Consider the following 23,716-nt stretch of genomic DNA (forward strand, 5'->3'; position numbering starts at 1 on the left):
CGATCCATTTCAGACAAAATGAGCTGGGTTAGCTCATACTCACCTTCAACAGTCCATTAAGCTTCCCCAGTTCATTTTGTCTGTAATGCAAAGGAATGTGTACACAAACTCCTCCACAAACAGAGCTTGGAGGATGGCAGCTTCTGGTGGAGTAAGGTGACAGACCACTGGGGAAAAAGCCATTTTCCATTGTGTGCCCAGGAATGCTTTCCCGTGAAGTCTAAGTCAAAGCAGGCAGACCATCACCTTTTATTCAAGGCAAGTTAAAGTCTGGCCCAATGAGGCTCCCTGAGATAGTTTTGTAAAGACTGGCACTTGGTGGAGAAACTTTTAGAAAAGTCAGTAGTTAACCCACAACCATTTTAAGCGAGAGCTGATAGTGAAAACTAAAAAAAAAAAAAACCAAAAAAACAGTAAGTGAATGCATGCTTAATTAAAAATCTTACTTGCACCTTAATATGTGTATAGGAAAGCAGGTGGATCGCTACGCGGTTTACTAAAGGATATATTTGAAAGTAAACGCCCTTGAAAAAAGCTAGATCTTTAATTACAATACATTGATGCAAATAAATTACAAATGTCAGGATTCACTGGAAAAATCAATAAAATCTCTGAAATTCTTTAAAAAAATTCATGGAATATCTGATAACTATGGATGTATCCACTGCACACTTTCAAAGACTGAAAGAAAACAGGGAATAAAACCATAGAAAGTCCTCAGGATGGATAAAGACAGAGAGCACTTTAAATCCTTGACCACAACCTTACAAACCAATGATGTTTGATGGTACAAGAGTGACTTTAGAATCTTTGGACAGAGCCCTATACAAGCATTTAATTTCAAAATCATGTTGAAAACATGATTATATTTAACATAACATCTGTTATTTCACAAGAATTGTAAACCTATGGTATTGTCTAATTGAACCCTAAGGTCTGTATTGAATTTTATCAGATTAATCATTCCGTACCCTCTCACCTTAGAGCAAACGAAATGCTTCAGTTGTGGCATTTCAGGGCCTATAAGACTCCTCAGACCCAAATATATTACTGGGAGGGGAGCACTAATTTTAAGATATTGTAACATACACCATGTCATCTTCTCTTTTCAGTTACAAATTTATCTCTTCTGATGTGAGGGAATGAAGTATGGAAAGAGATAAGGAAAGGAATATGACACTGGAAGCCTAACTGGTTTAGCGTAAAATTCAGCAGTGTCTACTGCTTGGCTGAAGGAATGTAACCTGCTGGTGACAGCAATCATGACTTGACAGAGGATCAATCACAAGAGTTACAAGTGCTTTGCCCTTTTTCTGATATGTGACAGTTTTGGAAAACAGCATCCTAGATAATCCCTTGTGGAACAACTTTCTGGATTATCTCTGGTGACCCTAGTTTTCCTACACAAACATAAATGTGCTTCATATTATTAGCCCCAGTTAGGAATAGCCTTGGTAACAAAGAGGTGCAGAAAAGCTGGGGAGCTTTTTTGTGCTTGGCAGATACAAAAGACACCTTGAACAAATGCAATAAAACAACAACAACAACAAAAGTGTAAAGCTACCTGCAGCTGCACTGTGCAGCTCTGATGGGAACACTTTTACTGACTGTGAGGAGTTTAATTCACTCCTTGCATTTCTTCTGTTTTTAGCCAGTAAAATTTTAATGAAATAGTCAGTTTAGTTTCCTTCCAAAATTCACACATTAATTTAAAATTGGAATACCACAGCTATGAGCCAGACCTCTTTTACTTGGCCAGTGTTCATCCTGTAACTGTGTAAGTGGCTCTTGCATTAGCAGTCTTCCATGTCCAAAGACTAGGAGAAGATTTGGAAGATTAGGACACACAAAGTTTTGAAAGGATTTTCCAAGTTTGATATTTGCACCTGTGTAACTAGCAAAGGACAAAGTTTAGCCCTTAATATTATTTTATCCTGGCAGCATTTTAATATATCCTGGTTTGATTTTGCATCAATTCCTCGCTCCTTAACAGTTTTAAATATGGTTGTGACTTACAGCTGGGGTCACTGAACAACGTTAGCTAAACATCCAGAGTGTGATATTTTATTACAGTTAAGCTTTTTCAAAAGCCAAGAGGAATCTGTGAAAAAAATACCAGAGATGGAATTTTTAGTCTATGTGGCTGCAAAGTCATATAACTTATTTACATATATTTTAAGGATATTGATTCCAAAGAAGAAATGCACCCACAAAAAGAAACCCAAGTTAAAGGCTAATGTGTAAATTGCTTTAAAAACTGTAGTTGCTGTAATTACATGGAGCATTTTACAAGCGACTAGGGACTGCTTTGGATAGATGACTGAAATTTAATCAGTATCTGGCACAGATTGCCTTTCTTTCACACCTCACATTTCTGAAGTACTATTCTAGGGGAACCTGCTAGAATTGTGAGCCTTTGTTACCACATTTATCTCTCTATGCAGCTTCCAAAAGAGTGACTTTCCCAGATATCCCAGAAGATATGGGTCTGGGTCTTCTTTTTCAGAAGAATATGTCTTTCTTTTCCTTTTTGGGCAAGGTTCATTCCACTACCCAGGCTGAGGTTTGTAATCACATGAAGTTTTATGTATGAAATATAGAAATATTGTTAATGCTGCTACCTGATACTACAAGATAAAAGAAACCTGCACAACTCTTTGTACTCACAGGACATAAACACTTGTGCTAAACCTTTTATTAAATACAACTTATTCCTTCTTCAGGCTTTATTTTATTATTTGTGGTAGCTACAATGAAACTGTCAGTTAAACAAAGGGGGCCCCCAATAATCTCTGTCTTTTAAAGTCAGAAGGAAACAGAAAATAATTAGGTATGGTGAATGTGAAAATTGATCTATCTGAAGAGTGCAGTTTACAAGCAAAAAAATCAATAAGTTTACACCATACAGATTAAAATCATGTATCAATGTTTTAAATGGTTCAAGATGTAAAGGTCTGAAAGTCTAAATAGAATTCCTGATGATTACTTCTATTAAAATCCTAAGTATTGGAAGATATACAATGACTGTCTAGATTCATTACTATATTATCTGCTTTGTAGAAAAATAATATCCTTGCTGGTTGTTTGTAAAATCCTCATTACTATGCCTAATATACTCTGGCCCTGGAGTAAATTAAAGCATTTCCTTCTTTGATACTATGCTTTCCCTTAAGTTGGATTCTTTAAGGCGATTCTTTGAGAAATACAGGGACTATTCTGTGACATCTGAGTTTTAGAGATCAATTTATAGCTGTTAAAGATCATGAAGAATTGCCCATTAAAACAGTTACTATTTGACAAATAACAACATTTGTGTTTAGCCTGGATATTTATCAAGCAGACAGAGCACTTATTCCTGATCCCTGAATGAAAGTCTGCATGAAGAAACTTATTAATCAGTTATGGTCTGTTTTAAACCATCTGTCTTATTTAAATGGAAACCACCAATGTGCACTTTTGCATATATTAATACTGCACTCCTGATCTGATGGCACTGGAATGTGCCTGCATTGAGATGTCACAGCCATGGGCCAAACTACCAACAGTAAAAGCTCTGTTGTAGAAATCCTGTTTTCCTTTTCTTGAGAAATGCTTGCACTCTGTTTTGATCTAAAACTAAGGATCTGGTGGATTATATATGTTGCATTTAGCCTTATAAAAGCTCAGATCGTGGCTGTATTTGGTCACACACAGCGGCTGTGCTGTGTCACTGAAGTCAGTGGGGATGCTGTTACTGAAGTCATTACCTTTTCAGAAGATGGAAACTGATTCAAAGAGCACCTCATATTTTAAAGTTCTGAACTAAAAACAGGCTTTGGGAAATTTCTTAATTATTTGTGAGCAAAAACTTTCTTTTAAGCAGAGTATTTTATCAAAATCAAAGGTGTTCCAAGCTGCTTAGTTATTGAATCCACAGGGAAAAAAAAAAAAAGCTTTGCATAGGTCCCAGTTACAAAGAGTCTACTATTTTCTAGTAAGGATCAGCTTAACTAAAATAAAGAGGCATGGATAAGACAAAAGTTTCTAAAGAAAGCTTTGTCGTTCATCATCCTACTTAATTTCTTTGAGGATTATGTAGGAGTTGTTAAATGGTGTGGATTTCTGTTCAAATTGAACACAGTATGAGACTATTCAGTTTCTGTTTACTGTTCAAACTACTACAGGTATAGCATATATTTTAACAGCAAATGATGAATTTGGCCCCTCAATTTTATTTTACATATTCTGCATGCAGTATCAGGTCTGTTTCTTAAGGATAGGTTCAAAATCCATGGAACTTGTTTTAAAAAGAAATGAATAATTGCAATCTGTGGGTTTTATCCATGAATAATCTGTGTTTACAGAGTATTTATTTTTCAAAGCTGTATACAAATATTAACAAAACAATCATCACAACATCCTTGTGTGTCATGTTTTACATATAGCAAAATAAGAAAAAAAAATATAAAATATGGTGCCTAGCACTTTAGTCGTATAACTGGGGTGTCAAGCTACTAAAGTAATGCAAATAACAATAATGGTATGGGAGAAACCTTTCAAGTTTGAGTCTCTGACTGGCTTGATTTTCATAGGTTTAGACTTCTGAGAACTCACAACTCCCTTTGAAGTCAATTGAAAATGTGAGTGTCAGCACACATTAAAATCAGACCACTAATTTGGATGCTTAAACATGAAATTTAAATTCGCAACTTTAAGTTTGGAAAAATTCACCTAGGTAGCTTTTCCAAAGGTACCAGTGTTAGACCTAGGAGAGTCTTGATTTTCAACACCTTGTTTTCACAGAGATTACAGCACAGAAACAATGGACTAAGAAAATTACAATATGGTAGATCTGTGCATCTAAAGGAAGTTGGAGTGGGCAGGGAATACTGCACCATAGTCCAGATATTGCAAGGACAAGAGAACCTTCCCTTCTTCCCAGAGCAGCCTAATCACAAAAATAGCTGAGGCCACACTGCGTCATGGAGAGGACACTGAAGAAATCTGGTCATTTCATATAAACTCCTCCTCTCACCTGCTTAGACAAAACTGGCTGGGATAGCTGTGGCCACAGAACTCCCGGAGGTTAGCTTTGTTTATACTTTTTAGGAGTTATGCACCAGATCATCCTGTCCAATGTCCCAAGGTCACTTCCTCAGCTTCAGATGAGCATGAGGAATTTGTCTCAATTCTGGTTGTTACTGTGCAGATATTACTGAGGAGGGACACCGTGAAGAGCATCTTCCTCATCAGCTGACAGCCACAGGACATGGTCACATTACAGAATGAGTGTTCCTTCACCTGTATGATTTTTTATCATACAGGTGAAGGAACACTCATTTTGTAACGTGACCATGAGGTTTGATGAGGCAGCCAAAGTTCTTTTCTGTGTTATGTCTGCAGCAAGACTCAAGAACTAATGACTTGAATACATAGCGAGCTCCTAATATTGAAATAAGGAGCTGGTGAATTCTGTGTACTGCCAGCGCTCTATGTAATATTTCTCAGGATATGTCTACCTCAGTAAGCACTGCTACTCAACAGAAGTCAGTTTGTAATGTGAATTGCCAAACACTGAGAACACAACATAAATTACATGTGTTTGAATATGGGCTTGTTCCTGTGATTTGAATGCCCATGACTGCTCAGGTCCCACCAGAGGCATTCCTGAAACACATCCTCTAGCTCGGTGATGTCCAGAAGGAGCAACAAGGCTATTTTGTCTCTGGGCTGCAGCTCAGTGTTTTGGGAGGCCGTGGGGATTTCCTTCAAGGGTGCACTTGTTATTTCTGTGCCCCATCATGGGGCTACAACCTCCATGCTGGTTCTGTGCCTTGGTACCTCCAAGGCCAGCATACATCAGGAGATGCCCACAGCAGAACTCTGTAAGTGGGAAGTAGTCAAATACCTCTGGCTCAGAAACCTATGGAGGAGAAGTAATGGAAGCTGGAAGTTACAGTAAGCTAAGCCAGGTTATTACAAAGATTGTTTCATCCTTTTAGTGATCAGGAACAGATCCTACAGTCTCACGTACTAAGCCCCAGCTGAAAGTCCTATTCATACACAGCTGACTTTCAAAGGATGGAATAACAGACTAAAGCTATGGCTGTACTAAACTTGCATAAAATGTAAACAATATTGTAAATAAAGAAAGTTCTCTATGGTTCCGTGTATTTTCATTGCATTTTGTGAGAGAATGAGGCATATGAATGTCAGAAAAGCATCATCTTGTATTGTGATAGCTGCAAGCATCACAATACAAGATGATGCTTTTCTGACATTCATATGCCTCATTCTCTCACAAAATTATGAGCCACTCCAATTCTCTGTGTTTACAGAGGGGAGATCACCTACATGTTATTTAAAAACCACTGGGTGTAAGTTTATAGTGGTAACAGGCAAGTATAATTTTCTTTCATACTTAGGATTTAATAGGTACAGAATGCTGCCCAAGGGAAGAAAAAATGAACAAGTAGTAACTTGATATTTATTCTACACAGACGTGAAGAAAGCTCACAGAAATACACAATGTCTGAAACACTGACATGTATAACTATTTTAATTGTAATGTTGATTTTCTAATAGACCATTCTGGTATCGTAGAGCTTGAAATAGTTGCAATAATCTCCAGACAAAAAGAAAAAGCACTCCAAAACCAGCCCCCGTGGCAAAAAAGAAAAAAAAAAATCAACTGTTTGGAAAAGCTTATGGTGTAGTCATAAAAGTTGCACCATTGCACCAAGAAGTTTATACAGTTCAAAGTTGAGAATATAGCATTATCATTTTGTATAATTGATGCTGTCTTTCCTAGGTCAAATTTTTTGTAAGTAGGGCCTTTTACTTCTGATATTTCTTTTCTATGCTCACAAATATTGAGAATATTTGTGTAGAATCCTCAGATAGTTTCCAGTGTGGGTTTCCAGTTTGGATTCCCAGCTCTGCCAGTTTGATGCAGAATATGACCAGGAATATGGTGTAAAGAATAGAGCAGTGGTGGAAATCCTAAAATCTTAGCTCTCCTGGCCATCCCATGTCTGTAGACACAAGAATATAAGCCCTGTTACTATTTTCCATTTTTTGCAGATGTGAGTGGCCATTCAGTCAATGCTGGTGATTTACCCAAGAACACGTGGAAAGTTTGTGGCAGAATCAACATGTGGAGCACAAGCTTATCCTTGCCCTCAGTTCAGGATCACTTGTACCTGGACCTCCTCCTGACACTAGATTTTGAAAGCCTGACTCATCACAGGTTCTTCTATGTGCTCAAGCTAAAGTCTATATGAAAGAAACCATTACTTTAAATTAACTTCTCTATTTTTACAGTGGATAATTTTTATTCCGTTGTTATTTATACGCATAGCAAATGTATTTGGTGCCTCAGTTCCTTTTTTCACATTACAATTGTCATTTGTGTCACATTTTAAGCCAAATTAAATTATAAAAATACTCAGTTATGTAACTACTAGCACCATAGAATTTCTTTTTATTACGGAGACAAACAAGGAGTATATTGGGAAAAAAAAAGTGAATCTCATTTCTGATCCTAATGAAGCAAGTAACCCATTATACCAAGGTTAATTTGTTGACTCATGATTTCCACTTATCCAATGATATACTGAATCATATGAACAAACCTCTACATCTAATCAGTTTTTTTATTGAATCCTGACCTTTTATGCACCTTCTTCTTGATTATGAATGACAGTGACCTTTATCTAATTTAAAACACACATACTGATGCAAAAATATGCAAAGTACACATGTAAATTCTGAATTAAGATGAAGATATGCATAATCTTCCAGGGAGAAATTGCTTTAGAGAGAGATGTTTATATTAGCACCAATTGAGGGTATATGGGGAGAAAAAGTGAATTAGTCAGAACTCAGATGGTTTTGGAGGAACAGCTGCAGAGATACTGAGGGCTGTTTAGATTTTCTCTGCTTCTATTTAGAATCCTGAAATGTCAATATAAATATCAATTTTTATTATGCTATTCTGCTTTTTATGGCATTCATGAAATGATCAAAATGGAATAAAGTCAGATAAAACGCCTTTTCACCTAAGGTTTGACAAACTGTACCCCAGTATTCTATTTATGTTTCACTCAAAATACATAGTAGTAATTTTCTACTACACAAAATCTGGGTCAAATTCACAGTATTATAAAAGCTGTCTGGTTCACTTTGCCATTTACCTCATTAGGAAGGAATGGTATGAGCATCATATGGAGGTGATCTTTTTAGTTCAGGATATAATTAGGAATTGCTGTAAATGCTGAAAAATAAATAAACAAATTTAAGAGTAGTGAATCTTGGGGGAAAAAAGAACTCCCTAACTTTCATTTTGCTTTTTTTCTGCTCATCACTAATGGGCCTGCACTGAAATTACTACAGATGAACGCACAATGGGCATGGTCTGAACCACTGTGTAATCCTATAATCTACTCTCTCTTTTCACAAGTCATTCCTTCCTCTGAATTACTATGAACCTAAGTTGTAGATCAGCAGCTTTGTTCTAGCCTCTGTATTTAAAAATATGTGAAAAAAAATACAGAAAATTTGCAAAACTCAGTGTAAAGACTGTCAAAGCACAAATCTAACAAACACATTCCTCTGAGACGCTCCAACCAAACAGTACCTGGCATTAGCATGTACTTTCATGATTAACAACAGGGGGTTGTCAGACTGCTATTTCTGAAATAAACAGATTTATCCTGACAGATAATCAGCAGTTTGTGCTACCTAATACATGTTATCATCCACCACTGACATCATTACATTAAAAGCACACTTAGTATAATCTTTTGTATGAAATTAAACAGGTTTTATGATACATTTTTGGTGGGTTTTTTGCGGTGGATAGAGGGAAGCCTGGTGAAGAGACTGCAAGGTTAGAGAAAACATCCATAGCAAACCATACAGAGAAGATCCCCAGAAATGGCATGCTGTATTTGTTTTTTCACAATCTCTTAATGTAATTTCTAAATAAATTAAACTCAAGTGTTCTGACTGTAAACCACGTCTTGTACTTTTAAGCAGTCTTCTATAATGTCCTTGGCTGTCCCCCATGTTACCTCAATACTCTCCAGTGTCCCTCTGTCTGTCCGTCCTGCTAGGTTCACATAAAAACTTACAGCATGAACTTGTGAAGCATTTTTGATCTTTCCACTTGTAGGCATATTTTTGGGACTGGCAGATGGACTTTGGGAAACCATCAAGCAATGCCTGCACAGTTTTCTGGCAGGTTCAAACTTATCTAACTTTTAGACATCTTTTTGTTGACCATCTCTTCTTCCCTGGAGAAAGGAGGCACCAGGTTTCACATTACTCACTGGACAGGTAAAACAGAAACTTTTGTATCTATGGAGGAAATATGGAACAAAGTCACTTGAACATGGGATGCCTGTGGATCCTCCCTCCTTTCCTGCCTGCTCACTAACCTAGCTGTTTCTGCAGTGATCAACTTTGTACTCAACATGGGCAATGAAATTTTGGTAAGAAAAACTAAATATACATCCCCTATGTGTGTCTGTATATGTCAATGTATATGTATGTATATGTAATATATGTACACTCCTCCAAGTAAACAATTCTTGCCTCAGCTCTAAGGGTAATGGCAATTATATATACTCTCAGATTCGCTGGAGAAAATACTGAAATGTCTTTCCTTTTTTAAATTTTAGGTTGCCAACTGACATTATGCTATTACTGTTCTGTGAACTCATGTAACATAGCCATGGCAAAGCCAAGGAACAAAGATTGCATGGGGACTGTTACTTGACTTTAACAAGTATTTCATCTTCTTCCTTAGAGCACAATTTCTAAGTCATAGACTTTTCTGCAGGGGCAAGTCAGATATCAGAGTCCTGGCTCCAGAGGCCTGTTGTGACTTATTTCTCCAGAGACAGAACCTGTATCCTTCTCTCAATCCTTTGTCACACATGGAATAAATTTTGTCTTTTCTGCCTTCTTCCTTCATAACTTGGCAGGAAGAAAAATAAGAAATAGTGTCTTGTGAGTGAGAGATTTTTATCAATTCACACTCGTGCGTTTTTACATGCCATTCCCCTTAATGACAAAAAACCAACCAGCCCCCCAGCGAAAAGAGCAGAACTAAAAGAGTGGGAAGGATAAAGTTCTTTACCTGACGAGTATAACCTCTAAACAAAGAAATGGCAGCATCACACACTTTAAATGCATCTTAGTTTGTGTCCTATAAAACCTAGCTTTTGACAAATATGTATATATTGATTAAGTATCTTTTACCCTCCTTTTCCCCTGTATTCTCCTCCAAAACCTTTCAGTTGCAGTTGTTAAAGCTAATGCAGAATTTTGCCGCAGACCTTTTGCCCCAGGTAAGCTGACAAAAATGCAACATCTGATACTCTGATGTGGAATGGAGAAATAAACATTAATCTAACCAAGTGATTTCAGTAGTTTATTTTGGTTTAATTTTTAAGTGTTGCATTTCTACTGACCCACATTCTGTGTATTTCTTGTATTCAGTGATTTTTGAAGTTGCTTAGATTTTCACTTGCATTAGATATTTTGTGTCCAAAGGTCAAATGAGCATTGCTTTTGAGTCAGATGCCTACTGGCTGCATTTCTAATACTTAATCTTTTCACACTGAGAAAAATAAAAAATGGGAGGCAGTTCAAGCTATCCCAAATAAACAACAGAAGTAAAGCAACAATTACTTTTCCTGTGTGGACTGCTCTTGCTCATTTCTCCTCAAGAGATAACACTCACTGACATAATGTCAGATAACCATGTTCAGTGTTTCACAGACTTGCCATTTAAAGATTCATTTCCACTCCACTTATTTTCTTTTTATCAGCTTCTCTTTTGGTGCATTTCATCTGTGAAGATTTTCATGTAGACTCCCAGGACAGGTATTTGGGAGAGAGGGAAGCAAAAGGGTTCAACTTGACTTAAAACACCTCTAGAAATTATAAAGCGAGTGAGATAGGACAGAAAAATGAGAAGTTCTCATGAGAATAGTTGTTTGCATAAAATTCTCAACTCTTACTAAAGCTTCAGTGCAGTTCCTGGGGAAGATGGATATATAAAGCCTCAGGTTAACTTCAGTCATTACCAAGCATTTTACATCTGCTGAAGAATTCCAAACATATTAAAACCTGTCAATCCAAATCTTTAGACTAAAATAAATAAACAAAAACCAACCAACCAACCAAATAAATAAATAACTAAATAAGGAGCAACTTCAAAAGCTGTCAGTAGGCAAGTTATAGATCTGATTCAGCTTTTAACCCCTAGAGGTATAAGCACACTTTATCTGCAAAAGATATGCAATGTCTGTACTCTGCAATATTACATTTTAATAATCTGCGGCACAAGGCGATAATAAAAAAGAAGAATATGATATAATTGTGTAAGTAATTTGATGAGAAGCTGTGGGGAACACAGTCTTTCTATGCAATTATAGAAAATACTAATAGCAAATCCTTGAGGACTTTGTTGACAATTAAGTTTCCTATTTTTAGCCACGTGTTTTCTCAAAAGCTCTACAACTTACTTTTTAGGATTCCCATTTTTTCCCCCCTTTCTAGAATACTTCTAAAGTGTTGTTTAGCCTTGTAAACTAGGCATTCAAGAAGCTGGATGGAACTTAATCTCTAAAGCATTCTTTTCAGGTGGTAAAAGCTGCAGAAAGGAGCCTGATGGGAACAAGAGCCCAGCATTATGTACAGCTCCGAGGTTTGCTGTGTCCCATGGACCTGCTGCAAGGCACACCACAGCAGAGTATCTGGAAACCTTCCTAGAAAAGAGCTTTGGCTGAGTTGCTGTAGCAATGGCAGGTTTGCAGAGGCAGAGGAAGAAACCAAACCAATGGGAAAAAGGAACTGGCTGCAGAAAGTCGCTGACAGTCTCCTCTAGAAAACTGCATAGCATTAATTAGCCTGAAATGAAACACAGGGTCTCGCTCCTTGGAGAGTTTACTGAAAATACATTCAGAGGCCTCAATAATATTTCATCTCAACCTGGTTTCATCTTGTTTATTTCAGTGTAACAAAGAATTAAACTAAGTTGTGTCAAGTAAACCTGGTGAACTTAAAGGAAACTTGAGTACATAATTTGGATGTAACTGTATGAAATGCTGCTGATGACTCACTAAGGACCACTTTTGTCCCTGTGAGACATTGATCATTGGGTAAAAGATGGAAAAGAATCAGGAAATAGCTGTCTGCTCCAACAGTATTTTAATCCACTTACAAAAAATCTTCCTTGGAAAGGCCTTTTTCATATCTCCAGTGGTGACTCATCTAATCTCATCTCTGTATATTGCTAAACTCCACAGGGATCACCTTTACTTTCCAACTTTACCCTGGCCAGAGATTCAGTCAGACAAAAGATCCTTAATGCCTTTCCTTAAGTTCAGCTCACTTCTCTAAAATGAATTTTCCCTCTCTTTCACAAAATGAAAGAAGTGGTTTTTTACAAATGCTTTCTTTTTTCCCTTTTTTTTTTTGTTTTCTACTTTTTTTCTTCTGAGGAGGCAGGATGCCAGTATCAAATGCCTCTTTTCTATAAATCAAAATTTCTTTGTGTCGAGCAAGTTGAATTTCTGGGAAGAATATATTTCTTTTTTCCTGTATAGAAAGGATTCTTAAATTTTACTTTTAAAACTCATGTATCAAAAATATATGTTTGTTCCTCCACATTATATATATGCTTGTTCTCTCTAACATTAATTTATTCAAAAAACTCTGCACTTGAAAGAGTTAAAAAAAATTCTAATTACAGGATAAGAAAGAAAGGTCAGACTCCACTTACATCATTGTGAAGGGCTTTTATTACACACTGCTATAAAACATATTTCTTTTTTTCAGTTGCCATCCTCACAGGGTAACCTGCATACCAATAGGATCTCCAAAATGCCATGAAGCAAAAGATATTTATCTGCTAAATTCTATGTATAGTAACCTCACAAATGCCAGAGAAAAAAGATTACCCTCTGCACAGTAATACTTGTGTAGATGTCTTCTTTATGCTAACAATGACAAGGCTCTCTAGGTTTGCACTGTACTCCAAAATCAGAATACATTTTTTGTTCAAAAAGCAGACTGTATATCAAAGAGAGAATATGCACATTTTAGGCACTGAAATACTTAATATAGTGAGCAAATACTTTCCTGAAGCATTTTTAGTAAAAATATCTAATCCAGAAACATAAAATGAAAATGTATGACTCAAGCCTTCTTGAAGAAATTAGACAGGATATGTTTGGGAATATCTCTCTGTCCTGACTTGTTAACTGAATTTTCATTTTGAACTCTGTTTGAAGCCTCACAGAACTGTTATTTGATTAACTTGACTATGTTAGATAGCAAGTTATCCAAAAGCAGAGTGGCTCCAAATCTAATTGCTGTCATTTTTTAAATCCAGCTGTGCAAAACAACAAACAAGAACTTTACTCTGGGACAAGGACAAGTCAGAAAAATTCTAATTTTTGCAATATATTAGTCTTCAATTCCATTACCTGTGATTTAATGTATCTAAAGTTGTTTATGTAGTTATTTATATAACTATTTTCAGCCTTAAATTCTGACAATGTATTCAAAGAAATATGCATTAATAAATGCAAGAGTTTCTGTCTGCTTTCATAATACCAGCATGTGCTGTCAGATGTATTAGTTCAATATTTCAAGTGATGTATGCTTAAAATTAGAATGTAACTAATGATGTAGTGACTGACTTTTCATAAGGAGTTTTTTAGAAATCTCATTCAAATAGTTGTTTCAGAGTTGCACTTTGTTTGCAGAGTAAGCACTGCCTATCCAACCTTTCTAAACAATAAATATTAACACAGAATAGTGAGAGTTCCATTTCATCACTTCTACTGGTAATTCTACTAACTATGTTTATCTTGTGGTCTAAATTTATGACAGGCCCATTTGCAGTGAGGCCTGGAGTTTCCTTGTTTACAACACTGCAAAGTAAAAGGTGACCCTTTTATTTTTGTTTAAAACCTTTCAACAGTTTGTTCTGCTCCAGAGATAGCACCTTAATAAGGTTTCAGGCCAGAAAGCTCTCTTGTTTTCTTTTGTGGGGGTATAGTTCACTGCATTTACTTACACAGACATTAGAAAACATTTTTAAAACAGAATACAAACTTGGCTGCAGATTACATTTGTAGATTAGAAAGCTTCTGCACTGAGATCCTACCTGCCATTATGTAAAGGAAAAGAGAACCGGGGGGTAGAGGATACATAGCTGGCTAAATAAACAGTAAATGAGCTGTTTAAACAGTTGTATCTATACACACAAGTAATAAAAGCATCAGGCACCTGGTGCAAATCTATTAGGACCTAATTCTGACAACAATATACATCATTATAGTGGGATCTGATAAAGAGCAAACACTGGAGGCATTACATGTCTTTAGAAGAATCAGACTTCCTACCTTAGCAAGAGTGATAGAAGGTAAGTCCCCCTTTAAAGAAAGTTGTAAGTAAAGCCAGGCAGCAGTTGCAGTGAATTGAGTCCTTTCAGTCACTGTATACATGCAGTAGTTCTGCAATAAGGGAAAAATATAATGGGAGGAGCAGCTGTGAACGAGTGACCTCCTGAAGCTGAGTTCTCTTTGTGAATCGAGCACTGGGAGCCAGTGCCTCTGATTTGCATGGATTACCTCCACTTGAACAGATACATTTAAATTAACCGGCACAGGGGCACAGGGATAGAAAACAAAAAGGGAAAAAATAAAAAAAGGGGAGAGGGAAAAAAAAAAAAAAAAAGGAAGGAGTGAGCGGAGGAGCGCGGGGAGCGGAGCGCGGAGGGCGAGCGCGGCGCTCGGCTGGGCGCGCTGGCTCGGCAGCGCTGCGGCTCCGAAGAGCTACAGCTCCCTCTTCATGCCGCTGCCGAAAGACGAGGAGAGCCGTCCTTACGGCCGAGTTTAACACAGAGAACCCCCACCCCCGCCCCTGCTCCCCCCGGCTTGTGATGGTCCATTTGATCAGATTTCTATAAACACTCAATAACTCAGCCTGACGTGCACCCAGGGTTTTGGACTGCAAGCCTTAAATGATTATAAATCTGGTAAACCCTGCTAAACGATTTTAAACACAGAAGTATTTTGAACATAGTAACTTGTACAAGTGGAGATGGGTTATTTCCAAGTGTGCCATGGCAGATTTATTATTTGTGAGTGTACAGGTGCCTTTAAAATAGTTAAGGGGTGGCAGCATTCAGAGCATGCTGTGTGGGAAGTTCCCTAACAGGATGGTGGTGTGTGTTCTAGCCCGGTGGTTTCAATGTTATCTAAAAATCTAACAAGACAAAAGAGAGACAAAAAATTTGCATCAACCACTTCAGAATTTCTCCCTTATTACCATAAATACCACAAACATTACCTGTTGCACACTCCTGATTTGATTTAAATGCAGTACTTAAGCTGATTAGAGAAATATGAGAGTATGTTCAACCCTCTTGAACCTGCATCCAATCCAAGAGGATCCTGAAATAAACTTTGTTTCTTTTGTTCAGAATATTTAAAATGAGTTCTTTGTACACAATGGTGTAGAATTTTGCAAACCTCTACATGGATTCATTCTGCTCAGAAATTAGACAAAAAGTCACAAAAAGTAGTAGAATGACTGGTCATGTGCTCTTTCATGAACATCCTAAAACAGGAATGGATGCAATCACATTCTTTGAGAATTATTCGTTGGTGAGATTTGGTGGGACAAAATGGCCTGTATTAGCGCTCAAAAGACTCAAAATTTGCCTTGTAAGATACATGTCTTACTGTAAAATAGTGCTTGTTCAGAGATAAATAGAATGAAACTGTGTACAAAAACAATCATGACTAAAGTCTGTTTCTAGCTCATTTACAAATCAGGCTGAGTCCAGCATGAGTCTGTTGGGTTTCACATTTCTGGGGATGCCAACATTTATTTGTAACACAGAATCCAGAATGGTGCTTTTATCTGAACAGAATATAGGATAAATACTATACTTAATTCAGTGAGAAACTGCTTCTTTTAAAGTTAAATTTGCTACAGATACATGATCCCATAGACACTGGACAAAGTAATGGAGGATATATTTTGGTTTCCTAAGATGTGCTATATGACACAGTTATTGGTGTACCATTTAAAGTGCTTCCTCTGAGAAATGCTCTTGGTTCACTGGAGGTCTGGGAATTTGATTCTTTTGAGGGGAAGGATCCTTCAACTAGATTCTGTGTCTTTGAATACTTTCCCAGATAGTATTTAACCTGACTGAAATATCATTCTTCCTCATGCACTGTCCAGAACTTTTCAACTATGTCCTCTGAAAATATCTTATTTGTAAGATGGACCCCAAATTTTATTTCTTATTTTCTCAATTGTGACCACTCCACTTCCAGTGACCACTCACCAGGTAATAACAGATGAATTTGACTCCAGCAGGGCACTCAGAAATCTAGTCTCAATATCAAACCTGTGTATGATAGCTGTGTAAAGCGGCCTCCTGGTTGATAGATGGCTTTGAAAAAGATGGACTGTGAGCCAAATTTGCTCTTATTACTCTGTACCCTGCAATACACTCCTCAGTGCTGCAGTATCCAAGCTGATAATGGCATAGCTATTCAGTCCCACCAACCTGTATGTCACCAGCAACAGGGAATCCTAGAAAAAGAAAGAAATAATCCAGCAGTGAGAGGGATTTTTGCCTTAAGGGTACATGTGAGAGGGAATGCCTTTGTAAGAAGTGGAGACAGCCATGGAAGGAAAAAAACCAGGGACAATGTGCACTAGATTCAGAAACTGTAGGGTGTATCTTATTCTCTGGAAAGATATATATGCCTGCAGTGTCATCTGCTAAATTTCATCAAGAGAAGACCTTACTAGAGATGTGCTTGGAGGTAGTGTTGAATGAAGATGTGGATTTGAGGAAATGGTGTAAGAAAGAGCAAACTGAATGGGCAACTGGAGAATTATGGGCTTTTTTTAAGTGAGAGGTCATGTAAGAGATACCTCTGGGGAGACTGGTGAGTCAAGGAAGTCTGTAAAAATATAGCAAGTGGAGCAATCTGGGAAACAGAGGAAAGCAAAATAATATGCTTGTCGTCTGGGAGACTCAAAAACTACAACAGAAAAAAACCAAAACAGAAGGTAGAAATGAAGTGGAAAAATTAACTCCAGAAAAACCTGTAGATTCCAAAAAGGAGTGATAATGGTAAAGAAGTTAGTGAGAAAGGAAGAATGAAAGTAAGGATCATCTGTTAATAGAAGGCAAAATGGACTAGGAAAAAATAGTGGCTGCTTGAACAGAGTGCCTGTGTTAATCAGAAACAAATAAACTGTCACTAAATCAATTCCACAGAGCAGGATGTGAGGTAATTTCTCAATACGGAAGATGTGGGTGGAAAAGGAAAAATGCATTCTGCTGGGAATAGGGAAGGATCTTTTTTTTTAATTTAATTTTCTTCAATGGGAAATGATGCTAAGAAATTCCCACTGGAATAAATCAAAGATGATTAGACTAAATGATTTCATTTTAGGTAGGGGAAAAGTGCCTAAAAAGAGAAGACTCGTGGGAATAGTAGCTGGCTGAATATCCATGGAAAAGATTGGAACTGAGATCCACATTATTTAAGGGGAAAAAAGAACCTGTAGAAATACACGGAAACCTTGTTAGAGTTTCATGTCTTGTTGCTCTAGTCAACAAGTAGCAAATCTGCTCAATGAAAATTGAGTTCTGGTTGAGGAAACATTGGTGCATGATCAGGTAAGAGAAGGTAAATTTCCGTAGTGGGAACAAGGTATGGAAGTGTTCAAGGTGCTCAGGAAAGATGTGAAGAACATAAGTAAACTTGTGTAACTGCCTTCCAATAATCTGATAGATTAAAAAGGCAAAGGAAAGCATGGCAAGACAAGAACACATTTGGGCCAAACTAGGGCAAATATTTACCAAGCAGTCACCAGCCGGTAAGAGATGAGACTGCCACTCTCTTTCTTCTGATAAGCAGCACAGACACTATCAGACAACTGGTCCAAAACCAGATCATGAGTGAAGCTCATTTAAATTAAATGGAACAATCAATAAAACTGAGGCTTTATGTCTGAAAGGGCAAATTTTGTTAGCCTAAAAGACCTTGTTAGTAAAATTAGACCAGATTATTCAAGATCTTGAATATGGAAGGCCCTTGTAATTCCTTTAGGTAAAAGAAGCTAAAGACATGTGGAATATGTGGGAGGTGGAGATGAGGCAATGCATGGAAAAGTGGCCAAGCTATTCCATGAAATGGAAGAACTCCTTCCTTCTATAAGAGACATGCAATCACAGGATGAAAGAGAAAAGATAGATCAACAGACAGATGTGTTTTAGAGGTCAAAATACAAAGTAAAGTGAAAATCGTCAACAGCCAAACTGATTTACGATTTGGAAGGGCTATTTAAGCAAAGAGGAAAACAATCTTCATGCAGACGAGACCAAAAAAAAAAAAAACAAAAAAAACCAAAAAAACAAAAAAACAACAAAAAAAGGATAAATAGTGGGAAAGAAGCTGTGATGCCAGAACTGGATTACCAAACTGGAAGCAAAACTAAAAGCACAGTGTACTCAGAGAGAGGTATCAAATAAAGTCCATTCCACAATCTGACAAGAAAGGGAACATGAAATCCCAAAGCTGGTAGGAAGCAGCTCAGACATGATACTGACTGACTGGAGAAGAGCAAATGTATTATCCATTTATAAAAGGGAGACCTATGCAGCTACAAACCCATTAGTTTGACCTCAGTTACTTCAGAAGAAATTTTGAAGGGAAAAGTAATTGAAGACAGGGAGGCAAATGGAAAATGAGATAGCATACAAAAAGGATTTACTAAAGATAGAATGTACAGAGTGAATTTGTTATCACTCTTTAATAAGATAACTGATTTTCTAAACAAAAGATTTGTGATGCATCTTATCTATATCTGTGCTGCTTATGATACAGCATTACATAGGAAACAGGGGATTAGGAGAAGAGTTGTAAAGTGAATAAGAGATTGTCTAATGGATAGATGGCAACAGGTGGCATTGAAAGAAGCAGCATCAAACTGCTGGAAATTTGCTAGCAGGAATTCTCAAAAATCTGTCTTTCAATCAATCTTTTTTTAACATGAAGAGAAGAGGTATGAAATCTATAGTTTCCATTGAGCTAGAAAACAAAGTCCATACAAAAGAGGATAAGTGGCGGTTTTTAATTACATAAAATACAAGTACCAGAATATTTTCTACACACACACAAATAAAATATGGTATTATATTTTTCTGTAATTAAAAAAAAAAATTATGCCATGTAAAGACTGTGGCCTTACCTGAAATTCTGTATGTGGTCTTTGTCACTTGGAATCAAGAAAACATGCAAAAACTGGGATAATTGCAAGAACGTGCAGCTGCAATGGCAGGCAGACTGGAGAGCCACCATTCATGGAGGAGAGTAAAATACTTAGCTGCTTTTGTCTGACTAAGCAAAAAACTGAAAGAGGATATGACTGGTGTCTGTAAATGTATTTCTTACACAGCAGACTGGAAAACAGTCTGAATAAAGCTATAGAACAAGGCTGACAAATGGAAAAGCAGCTCATGCTTAGATAAAGAATACAGGGAGGATTTCAACCATAAGAAAAGTGAATTTTCCAGACTCCCAATAACTGTAATAGGGGTAAAAAAATTAAACGTGTTTTAATGGAGAATGATTCTTCTGTTAAAGTTGTCCTTTCACCTGGTTGCCTATGCAATTAGAAGACTAGGCTTGAGCGATTCCTCATCTTTTGTTTCCAATTTCTGTAATATATTCCATTGAACTTGGTGACCTGTCATGTGTCTTCTCCCTCCCCCTTTTTTAGTGCCAATCAGTGTCTCTGGTGTTGCTGAAGACTCGAGCAGACTCAATGGTGTATCTGTCATGCTTCAGAATATGCTGTCTGTAGAGGCACTGTGCATTCTTCCCTCTTCTACCCTTCATTTTGAAACCTGTCTGATAAGGAAAGATTATGTCATAGATATAACAATTATTTTAGCATCCAGTACAGAATCTGTTAGGTACTCCATCCAAGATAACTAAGAAAAAGAAAAGAAACATAGAAAGGAGCAGATAATGTAGCAAGAAAAGACAAGAGTGCAGTTTACCAGGAAAATATTGCTGGAGTAAAATAAATGAGAAAAACATATTAACTTTTAGCCATGACTGAAATCACAGAGCAAGTCAGGCTGAGAGAGTGAAGGATGTAGAAAGGATTAGAGAAAATGGACAAAGAAATTCAAGAAAACATTTTTTAGCTTTACAAGAGGCTTGATTTTGATTCACTTATAAAAGAGGTCCCTTTGATTTATTTAAATCCCCCCTGAACATCCTTGCTCTGCAATTGTACACCCTTTTAACAATTCTCTGTTGATTAGACAATGGAAAAGCAGAAAAGAACCAATCACGGTTGTAACAGCAGAAAAGCCAAATACATTCTAACAACTGGCTATCATATTATCTGCTGCATCCCAGAAAGGAAAGTCCAGCAGATATAACTCAGTACCTAAAAGGTCAGAATAATGTGCAAAAACACAAATGTGATTGCTGTTGGTGTTATTTTTGTTTATTCCTGTTCCCAATATCGGTAGATGTGAACATCACAGATACATTCAGATATAATAGGAGATCCTGGATCTCTGGTAACTTATTATAAATGTGTATGCAATATGCAACTAAATCCCAAATATTCAAAATAATCAATATCAAAAGGTTCTACCTGAAGTACTTCCAGCAGAGATGATTAATTCCAGAAAGAAGAGCCTATGATCTGGTTTCCTAAGGAGAAAAGTAGAGGAAATCAGATCCTTGGTGACCCTCTAAATGAAGTCTTTGAAGGAGGCCAAGCCAGTCAGAGATTTTCTGGCTGAAGAAATTTCATTGAGAAAAGCTGCTTTGTTAAACTGGAGAACTTTTGATAAAGTGTTGTAGATGCCAAGGAAGGCTCTAAGGAAACCTTTGATCCCTTGCAGGCCTCTTTGTAGAGGTGAAGAAATGTGGTGTAGCCGTGGTGCAGCTGGCTGGACCCTGTTTTCCCTGTCTCAGGTGGGTAACTATGGGCAATATATTCACTGTTCTGCTTAGATAAACTCACTGATAATAGCAAAGGTGGGGAAAAGGAAAGTAATTTTCATTCAGAAGTTGTAGAGTCTAGAAACAAAAAGCTCCTTCTGTTAATTTAAACAAATAAAGCTCTCAATCCTGTGAGGCAGATACTGAGATTTCCAACTACCTGTTGCAAGGTCAAAGGGTCTTTTCTGTAGAGAATCTCAAATTCTGTAGTTCTGAGAGAGAAAATTATTCAATTAGACATGAATTCTCCCTGAAGAAACCTGAAATTCCCAAAAGCTTTTCTTTTTTTTACCCCACCTTGTACCAAAGTTTTCATAAAAGACAATGAATCACCTCAGAAACAACCTGTCTGAACAGCAGCCAATCTTCAGATTTTAGCCTAGGTTATGCATGCAGAATTCACCCCCAGAATAATTACTCAGAAACTGAGAATCCACATCCCAAGAAAAAAATTGAATTAAAAAAATGGATTCCATGGATTTTTCCATAAAGTGTATAATCTATGAAAAAAGCAAGTTGGTGCCTAGTGAGAAACTGTGTCACTGCTGAATTCCTGTGTGACTTTAATTTTCCTGTATGCTTGCAGACATGTATGTTTTTTCTTACTTAAAAGATAATCTCTGAAGTAGCTTCATACTATATTTATTAAAAATGGAAAAATGGATGTTCTGGATAGTTTGAGGTTTACCTGTGATGTCTGTAGGTGATCAAATTGCTAGTTCAGCCTTCCAAACCCTACATAACGAAATGGTGGAAAATGCATTTAAAACATATTTAGTAAAAGAAGAAAAAGGAATAAAATAAAACATTTCAGAGAACATTGAAACAATTACTGGTGTTTTACTTGTAATGACAGCTTTCCCACACTTTATACAAAGAACAGAGTGCCTGTTAGGCCAAAATGTGGTGGATAATCTTTATGGAAGAAGGGTGAAATTTAAATCCAGACTCTAAGACTGGATAGTGTAATGAGCAATAGACAGACTATGCACTTAATTCCATTAAGTGAAATGTATTTCATTAACAAAAGTGTTAGCAGAATTAAAACCTCACACTAAAGGAATGTGAAAATCATCAGTGGCAGCCAAAAAGCTGCTGCAATATGGCACATATTGCAGAAGAACTGAGGCTGATGTGGGATTAAATACATATGAAATGAATAAAAAAACCTGACAAAATTGTAGCAAAATTTGAATGCTAATTTATGGCACCTAGTGAAAGAAGCAGGACAGCAGATCATCTGCATATAAATGGCCTCAACACATTTTTTGGTGCCAGTCTGTTACCCTGCTCAGAAGGAAACAAAACACATTTCTTAACCAGACTGAGGCAAGAAATTGCAGAACAGGAGATTTGTTAAATTTCATTAGTTAAACAGGAATAATAGAAGCAACAGCTTTTTAAATAAAGTCTAGTAAATCTAAGAAATGGTTGAAAATGAGGTATGGACCAGAGGAAGCAAGAAAATATAAGAAAGAAGAAATAAAAATAACACAGGATACCTCCATAACAGAGATAGAATGCTTTCTCGTAGACACTGTGTTATGCATAATTATGCTAACTGACCCTGTGAAACAGTTTTATATCTTGTGAGCCTCTGAGTATTGGAAAGAACTCTGAGGAACATCACACAGGGAAGAAAAACCACCATAAATGTCAGGTGACAGAATAAGATATAATACCACAGACTTCCAAATAAGAGTATGCAACAAGTCCATGCATAAACATCATAATTACAGAAGCAAAAAAGGCAATGTGGGAAAGTTTATTCTATTCATAATTATATTCTTATCCACTTTCCAATATTTTTAAAAAGCAAATTGAAAACAAATATTACAAAAATCTATGGAAACTAAATGTACATAAATTTTAATTATTTTAAACAAAAATTATTTTATAGTTTTATTTTCTTTTCATAAATCTGTTCTGTCTTTATTATCTACATCAAAGGACAAGGTAGTCCTTGAAACAACTATTATCTTAAATTTATAAAGTGCCTGAAGATTTTCTTTTTTAGATATACAAGTAAAAACTTGCATGTATTTAGCAAGAAAAGAATTCAGCAAGAAAAAAATTAAGAAACAGTATGATGAATAAAAAAATCCAAGACCTTTGATTTGTTTTGTGTGGGATTCTCTTTTACAAAGATCAGCAAAAATTTCAGAAGCCCTCTATTTCAGAAGTGTTGTCTACTAGTATTCAAGATTTTTTTATCAGAATTCACAGTGATTTCTGTAATACTGTAGTCATCACATCTGATTGCATTGATTGATATCATGGTGTAACATTTGATACAGCTCTGTCACATCTCTTTTTGGAATTTTTGTACAAGTGGAGCTTTGTCTTCAGAGTTACTTGAGGCCTTTTCCACTTGTTTCTTATGAATACACTGTCATCCGACAAGACAAAAGAGTGAGCCTATTGCCATTATAAAAGACCCAGTGTCTCTTCTCTCCATAAATACATTAATGGTGCTGCCTGTAATTGCTGGAATAGTCCAAGAAGCGAGCAGGATATCTGATAATTCCCTCACAATTTTTCAGTGGCAGTGAAATCTAAATCATCCTCATTGTGTCTTTGCCTCCTTATCTGGAGCAGGGCTTCCCCCTTGTTCCCTTGACAGCCCTTTTAGCCCCTCACCCTGCTCC

At 36.8% G+C, this 23,716-nt stretch overlaps 1 long non-coding RNA gene across 1 annotated transcript in view; it reads right to left on the bottom strand.

The window, feature by feature from the left end:
- The window catches only part of LOC121362061, a 193,645-nt gene extending 179,114 nt beyond the window's left edge, over positions 1–14,531 (bottom strand). Inside the window, exon 1 of the long non-coding RNA XR_005956440.1 lies at positions 14,406–14,531. This is a non-coding gene — a long non-coding RNA (uncharacterized LOC121362061). The remainder of the gene's footprint in view (positions 1–14,405) is intronic.
- Positions 14,532–23,716: the final 9,185 nt, after the last annotated feature.

Source organism: Pyrgilauda ruficollis, unplaced genomic scaffold (assembly GCF_017590135.1).
Source record: "Pyrgilauda ruficollis isolate IOZ18807 unplaced genomic scaffold, ASM1759013v1 scaffold6, whole genome shotgun sequence".
Taxonomy (NCBI): Eukaryota; Metazoa; Chordata; class Aves; order Passeriformes; family Passeridae; genus Pyrgilauda; species Pyrgilauda ruficollis.